An 8,617-nucleotide genomic window follows, 5' to 3' on the forward strand; every position below is an offset into this window, starting at 1 on the left:
TCTTCTTATTATTTAATTATGAAATATAAAGCACAATTCTTTAATGAAATAATTAGCTTATGCTTAGCCTGCTGGCCATAACATTGATTTCAAAGGTAGCTTTTAGCATTGTTATCGTTCACAAAATTGATATAACAGAAAACATTAAATATGGCTTGTAGTCTTCAGAGATTCTTCTATAGTTCACATTTTCTTTACCTTTAATTAAATTAGCACCAAATAGACACTAAAAATTCATTTAATCTTATACTTAACTTTAATTGATTGCTTTCAAATCAATATGACTGTTCAAATGTGCTGTGTCAAATAAAGAGAGATATCATATAAAAACATTTATGTGTTTAAAATTAATATAACAGATCTTAGTAAAGACATAAAAGTCAAAGATTAAACATATGCTGGGTTAAGTGTGGATGCCCAGGATCTGGGCTCACAGCTAGAGACATATGGGTGTTCTAAGGCCATCTTGCTTTTGGGTCCATGCCATTTTAAATGACCTGCACTACCAACCAGATTTATGGGGACACCTGAAACCAGGATGCTGCAAAGGACTGTGTCTGAATCCATGGTCCAATCACATCTGGGGTCTGTATTGATGGGTGAGGAGCAAGGAGCAAGGGGGTATCTTTCCCTTGCCCACACCACCATGCAGCAGATCATGGGGCTAGCTCTCTCATTCTCAGTCTTCAGGGTCTGCTCACCGACACCTGCACATCCATTCTACTATTTATCCATCATCTGTCCATCATTCCAACCATTCGTCCATCCATCCATCCATCCATCCATCCATCCATCCATCCATCTATCCATCCATCCATCCATCCATCCATCCATCCATCCATCCATCCACTCATTATTACTCTGTAAATTAATATTGTGCTGGGAGAAAAGTATATATGAGTGTGAAAAGCCCATGCTTCACCTATAAATCTGGTGCATAAAAAATAGAGTATGAATTATTAACAAAGTATGATTGATTATTGGCAAGGTAAATGAAGTTTTGCTAATTTAATTGTGAAATGGAGTATATTAGAATGTCATAATTACCACTCCAGGAGAAGGCTCACATATAAGAATATTTGGGCAGCACAAATTCGCCTTAATGAAAGGGAAAAAAGAAACAATGTTGAGTGGGTGGATCTAGGAAGCATTGGGAGTGGAAGGAGAATATGATCAAAACATATATAAAATTCTCCAAGAACTAACAAAAATAGTTTAAAACAAGAGAAAAAAGTAAAGAATTTGGCAATTTGTCGTTACCTGAACTTGGGAAGATAACACTATGAAACGCTTTCTTTGGGAGCCTAAAAACATTGAAACAAACTGTTGTTTTAAAAGCTATGATGTAGGAGGTGAAGAGAGGGCTTAGTAGTTAAGAGCACTAGTTGCTACTGAAGGACACCAAGATTTGGTAGTCAGCACCTACATACTAGCTCACCAACACCCTTTAATTCCAGTTCTAGAGCATCCAATAATTTCTGACCTTCTCAGTAACCAGCATGCAAATGATATATGTGCATGCATGTAAGCAAAATGCTCACATGCATTAAATAAAATAAACCTTAAAATAAGATGTAGGTGCTAGAGAAATGGTTCTGCAGTTATGAACGTGTACTGCTCTTGCATAGGACTAGAGTTTGGTTTCCAGCACCTATATTAGGCAGCTCACAAAGCCCCTACAACTCAGGATCCAAGAGATCTGGCATGGGTACCTGCTTTCACATGCACATACATGCATAGACATAATTATAAATCCTTTAGAGTATACAAGGCGGCAAGAACACAGCGCTTAAGGAATTAGCAGTATTTGATATCAAATTATATTTGGTAAGGGCAAGGATGGAGAACAGAATATAATTAATGTAAGAATAAAAAATATTCATTACTGAGCCTGTCTGGACGCTGGGATCAAATCCGGAGGACGGCCGGGCAGGCGGGAATTCCTTTGTTTCAATAGCCTCCTGCAGCAAGCAAGATAGGTGCTTTGTTTATGAGCTACCAAACCAGCACAGAGATCTGATCTGGGCACCCGGACATGCATCTCTTGGGTGAGTGAGTTTCTGACCAGCAGCAGCAGCCCGGAACAAGGAACTACTTCCTGCAGGGCCTATACTCCTGCATACTGCCTCTCTCTTCCGATCTCACCCAGCTTGCATCCAGAACCCTCCCTATTTCTGCCTCCCTGCTGTCTTTGGGCGCATAACAGCACCCAGCTTAGCCTGTCTGGGCGCTGGGATTGAATCTGGAGGGCAGCCGGCTGGGCAGGAATTCCTTTGTTTCAATAGACTGCCTGAAGCAAGCAAAATAGGTGCTTTGTTAATGAGCTACCCAACCAGCACGGAGATCTTATCTCAGCACCAGGAAAGCCATCACTGGGGCACCTAAAGAGCCATCAAGGGAGAGTGCCATCACTGGGAAGGTACATCAGTGGGCAAGGAGACCTGAGCCTGTAAAAGAAGATCCTTAGGGGAGCATTCGGAGGAAGAGATGGGCAGGCACCAATGCAAGAATTCACCCAAAAATCTGAAAAACAACATGAAACCACCAGAACCCAGCGACCTCACAACAGGAGGACATGAACATATTAATCAAGAAGAAGTAGAAAAAATGGACTTTATGAAAGTGATTGATGTCCTTAAACAGCATGTAAAAAATGCCCTTATAGAAATGGATGAGAAGTATAACAGAAAGTTTGAAGAATTGAATAAAGCAGTGAATGATACCCTAGGAAACCAAGAAAAACAATCAAACAGATAATGGAAACAGTTCAAGACTTGAAAACTGAATTGGAGAAAAGGAAGAAAACACAAACAGAGGGCCGGCTGGACATGGAAAATAAAGGTAAATGCATAGAGACTACAGAAACAAGTATAACCAGCAGAATACAAGAGATAGAAGAAAAAAATCTCAAATTCTGAAGACAACATAGAGAAAATAAATGCACTGATCAAAGATAACAGCAAGTCCAACAAACTCTCATCACTAAACATTCAGGAAATATGGGACACAATAAAAAGACCAAACCTAAGAATAATAGGAGTAGAAGAAGGAGAAGAAGTGCAGTTCAATGGTACAGAAAATATATTTAATAAAATTATAGAAAAAAAAAACTTTCCCAACCTAAAGAAAGATGTACCTATGAAGGTTCAAGAAGCATACAGAAACCAAATACGCTGGATAAAAAAAAAATCCCCTCGCCGTATAATAATCAAAACACAGCATACACAATAAAGAAAGAATATTAAGAGCTGCAAAGGAAAAGGGCCAAGTTACTTATAACGGTAAACCTATCAGACTTACACCTGACTTCTGAATGGAAAACATGAAAACCAGAAGGTCCTGGAATGACATTCTGCAGAAACTAAGAGACCATGGATGCAAGCCCAGATTACTATACCCAGCCAAGCTTTCATTCACTATAAATGGAGAAAACAAAATTTTCCAGGATAAAAACAAATTTAAACAATACGTAGACACAAATCCAGTGTTACAGAAAGTATTAGAAGGAAAATCACTAACCAAGGAGTCCAACAATGACCACAATAACTCAGACATCTAGAGACCCTTCACCAGCGCAACTCAAAGAAGGGAAACACACAAACTCTACTACTAAGAAAATGACCGGAGTTAACAACCACTGGTCATTAATATCACTTAATATCAATGGATTCAACTCACCTATAAAAAGGCACAGGCTCAAAGATTGGATATGAAAACAGGATCCAATATTCTTCTGTTTACAAGAAACACACCTCAACCACAAAGACAGGCACCTACTCAGAGTAAAGGGATGGGAAAAAGCTTATCAAGCAAATGGACCTAAGAAACAAGCATGTGTGGCCATACTAATCTCTAACAAAGTTGACTTCAAACTTAAATCAATCAAAAGAGATGAAGAGGGAATTTTATACTCATAACAGGAACTATTCATCACGATGAAGTCTCAATCCTGAATATCTATGCCGCTAATATAAAAACACCCACGTATGTAAAAGAAACATTAGTAAAACTCAAGGCAGCCATCAAACTGCACACACTAATAGTAGGAGACTTCAACACTCCTCTCTCACCAATGGACAGGTCAATCAGACAGAAAACTAATAATGAAATAAGAGAATTAATGGAGATAATGAATCAAATGGATTTAGCAGACATCTATAGAACATTCGACCCAAATAGGAAAGAATATACCTTCTTCTCTGCAGAACATGGAACCTTCTGGAAAATTGACCACATACTCGGAAACAAAGCAAACCTCAACAGTTGCAAAAAAAATATTAATAACCTCCTGTGTCTTATCAGATCACCATGGATTAAAGTTAGAATTCAACAACAATGCTACCCCCAGAAAGCCTACGAACTCATGGAAACTGAACAGTCAACTACTGAGCCACACCTGGATCAAAGAAGAAATAAAGAAATTAAAGTCTTCCTTGAAGTCAATGAAAATAAAGAAACAGCAAACTCAAACTTATGGGACACTATGAGAGCAGTCCTAAGAGGAAAGCTCATAGCACTAAGTGCCCACTTAAAGAAAACAGAGAAAGCACACATTGGAGACTTAAGAGTCCACCTGAAAGCTCTAGAAAAAAAAGAAGCAGACTCACCTAGGAGGATTAGAAGACTGGAAATAATCAATCTGAGGGCTGAAATCAATAAAATAGAAAAACAGGAAACAATCCAAAGAATCAATGAAAAAAAAGCTGGTTCCTGGAGAAAATCAACAAGATTGATAAACCCCTATCCAAACTAATCAAATTGCAGAGAGAGAATATGCAAATTAATAAGATCAGAAATGAAAAGGGGGACATAACCACAGACACAGAGGAAATTCAGAGAATCATTAGATCTTACTACGAATCATTAGATCTTACTTACTTACATTAGATCAAAACTTACAGTTTTGTGGCTGTATGTCACAAAACTGGAAAATGTAAAAGAAATGGACAGTTTTTTAGATAAATACCATGTACCAAAGTTAAACCAGGAACAGGTGAACATTCTAAATAGACCTGTTGGTTGTGAAGAATTAGAAACTATTATCAAAAACCTTCCTACCAACAAAAGCCCAGGACCAGATGGCTTCAATGCAGAATTCTAACAGAACTTCCAAGAAGACCTAATGCCTATACTCCTTAATGTATTTCACAATATAGAAACAGAAGAGTCATTGCCATATTCCTTTTATGAAACTACAGTTACTCTGATACCAAAACCACACAAAGACTCAACCAAGAAAGACAATTACAGGCTAATCTCGCTCATGAACATCGACGCAAAAATCCTCCACAAAATACTGGCAAACCGAATCCAAGAACACATTAGAAAAATTATCCATTATGATCAAGTAGGCTTCATCCCAGAAATGCAGGGCTGGCTCAACATATGAAAATCTATCAATGTAATCCATCATATAAATAAACTGAAAGAAAAAAAACCATATGATCATTTCATTAGATGCTGAAAAAGCATTTGACAAAATTCAACATCCCTTTATGATAAAAGTCTTGGAGAGATTAGGGATACAAGGGCCATACCTAAATATAATAAAAGCTACATACAGCAAGCCGACAGCTAACATCAAATTAAACGGAGAGAAACTCAAAGCCATCCCACTAAAAGCAGGAACACGACATGGCTGTCCACTCTCTCCGTACCTCTTCAATATAGTGCTTGAAGTTTTAGCAATAGCAATAAGACAACATAATGGGATCAAGGGGATTCGAATTGGAAAGGAAGAAGTTAAACTTTCATTATTTGCAGATGATATGATAGTGTACATAAGCGACCCCAAAAACTCCACCAAAGAACTCCTACATCTGATAAACGCCTGTAGTAATGTGGCAGGATACAAGATCAATTCCAAAAAAATCAGTTGCCCTCCTATACACAAAGCATAAGGAAGCAGAGAGAGAAATCAGAGAAGCATCAACTTTCACGATAGCCACAAACAGCATAAAATATCTTGGGGTAATTCTAACCAAGGAAGTGAAAGATCTATTTGACAAGAACTTTAAGGCATTCAAGAAAGAAATTGAAGAGGATACCAGAAAATGGAAGTATCTCCCTTGATCTTGGATTGGAAGGATCAACATAGTAAAAATGGAAATTCTACCAAAGGCAATTTATAGATTCAATGCAATCCCCATCAAGGTCCCATCAAAATTCTTCACAGATCTTTTGCGAGGTAAATAATCAACTTTATATGGAATAACAAAAAACCCAGGATAGCCAAAACAATCTTATACAATAAAGGATCTTCTGGAGGCATTACCATCCCTGACTTCAAACTCTATTACAGAGCTACAGTAATGAAAACAGGGTGGTACTGGCATAAAAACAGAGAAGTCGACCAGTGGAATCAAATAGAAGACCCAGATTTTAACCCACAAACCTATGAACACCTCATTTTTGATAAAGGGGCTAAAAGCATACAATGGAAGAAAGAAAGCATCTTCAACAAATGGTGCTAGAACAACTGGATGTGAACCTGAAGAAGAATGAAAATAGACTCATATCTATCACCATGCACGAAGCTCAAGTCCAAATGGATCAAAGACCTCAATATCAGTCTGAACACACTTAACCTAATAGAAGAGAAAGTGGGACGTACCCTCCAACATATGGGCACAGGCGATCGCTTCCTATGTATAACCCCAGCAGCACAGACATTAAGGGAAACATTGAATAAATGGGACCTCCTGAAACTGAGAAGCTTCTGTAAAGCAAAGGACACTGTCACTAAGACTAAAAGGCAACCTACTGACTGGGAGAAGATCATTACCAACCCTGCAATAGAAAAAGGTCTGATCTCCAAAATATATAAAGAACTCAAGAAACTAGACTTTAAAATGCTAATTAACCCAATTAAAAAATGGGGTGCTGAACTGAACAGAGAATTCTCAACAGAAGAAGTTCAAATGGCCAAAAGACACTTAAGGTCATGCTCAACCTCTTTAGCAATCAGGGAAATGCAAATCAAAACAACTTTGAGATGTCATCTTACATCAGTCAGAATGGCTAAAATCAAAAACACCAATGGTAGCCTTTGCTGGAGAGGTTGTGGAGGAATGGGTACCCTTATCCATTGCTGGTGGGAATGCAAACTTGTGCAACCACTTTGGAAATCAGGGTGTCGGTTTCTCAGGAATTTCGGGATCATTCTCCCCCTGGATCCACCAATACCACTCTTGGGAATATACCCAAGAGATACCCTATCATATGACAAAAGCATTTGTTCAACTATGTTCATAGCAGCATTATTTGTTATAGCCAGAACCTGGAAACAACCTATATGTCTTTCAATAGAAGAATATATGAAGAAATTGTGGAATATATACACATTAGAGTACTACTCAGCTGTAAAAAACAATGACGTCTCGAATTTTGCATGCAAATGGATGGAAATAGAAAACACTATCCTGAGTGAGGTATCCCATACCCAAAAATAGGAACATGGGATGTACTCACTCATCATTGGTTTCTAGCCACAAACAATGGTCATTGAGTCTATAATCTGTGATCCTAAAGAAGCTAAATAAGAAGGTGAACAGAAAGAAAAACATATAGTTGTTATCCTGGGTATGGGAAATAGACAAGATTGCGGGGCAAAAAAATTGGGAACTTGGGGGTGGGGTGGGACGGGGGTAAGGGGAGTTGGGGAGAGAAAGGTAAGAAGGGGAGAATGGGGGGAACTTGGAGAAATGGGATGATTGGGATAAAGGAAGGTTGGGTAGAGGAGCAGGGAATCACATAACTTAATTAAGGAAGCCATCTTAGGGTTGGCAAGAGATTTGAACCTAGAGGGGCTCCCAGGTGCCCAGGGCGATGTCCCCAGTTAGCTCCTTGGGCAGCTGAGGATAGGGAACCTGAAATGGCCCTATCCTATAGCCATATTGATGAATATTTTGCATATCACTATAGAACCTTCATCTGGCGATGGATGGAGATAGAGACAGAGACCCACACTGGAGCGTCGGACTGAGCTCCTAAGGTCCCAATGAGGAGCAGAAGGAGGGAGAACATGAGCAAGGAAGTCAGGACCATGAGGGATGCGCCCACCCACTGAGGCAGTGGGGCTGATCTATTATGAGCTCACCAAGGCCAGCTGGACTGTGACTAAAAAAGCATGGGATAAAACCGGACTCTTTGAACATGGCGGATAATGAGGGCTGATGAGAAGCCAAAGACAATGGCACTGGGTTTTTATCCTACTTTATGTTCTGGTTTTGTGGGAGCCTACCCAGTATGGATGTTCACCTTCCTAGACCTGGATGGAGGGGGGAGGATCTTGGACTTTCCATAGGGGAGGGAACCTTGACTGCTCTTTGGACTGGAGAGGAAGGGGGAGAGGAGTGGGGGGAGGAGGAGAAGAGTGGGAGGAGGGGGAGAGAAATGGAAGGCTGGGAGGAGGCGGGAAATTTATTTTTCTTTCAATAAAAAATCATTAAAAATATTCATTACTGTTAGTATATAGCTTGGAGATTTTAATTTCAGAAATGAAATGTGAATATGGCTGATGTATATTATATATCTTGTTGTTAGGCTTTCCTCTTCTAAGTTAAACATCCACATCATATTAGAAAATTTACTAAAGAAAATTCTAGAGTAGGTTCTA

The sequence above is a fragment of the Microtus pennsylvanicus genome, chromosome 1 (genome assembly GCF_037038515.1).
Source record: "Microtus pennsylvanicus isolate mMicPen1 chromosome 1, mMicPen1.hap1, whole genome shotgun sequence".
NCBI classification, from domain to species: Eukaryota; Metazoa; Chordata; class Mammalia; order Rodentia; family Cricetidae; genus Microtus; species Microtus pennsylvanicus.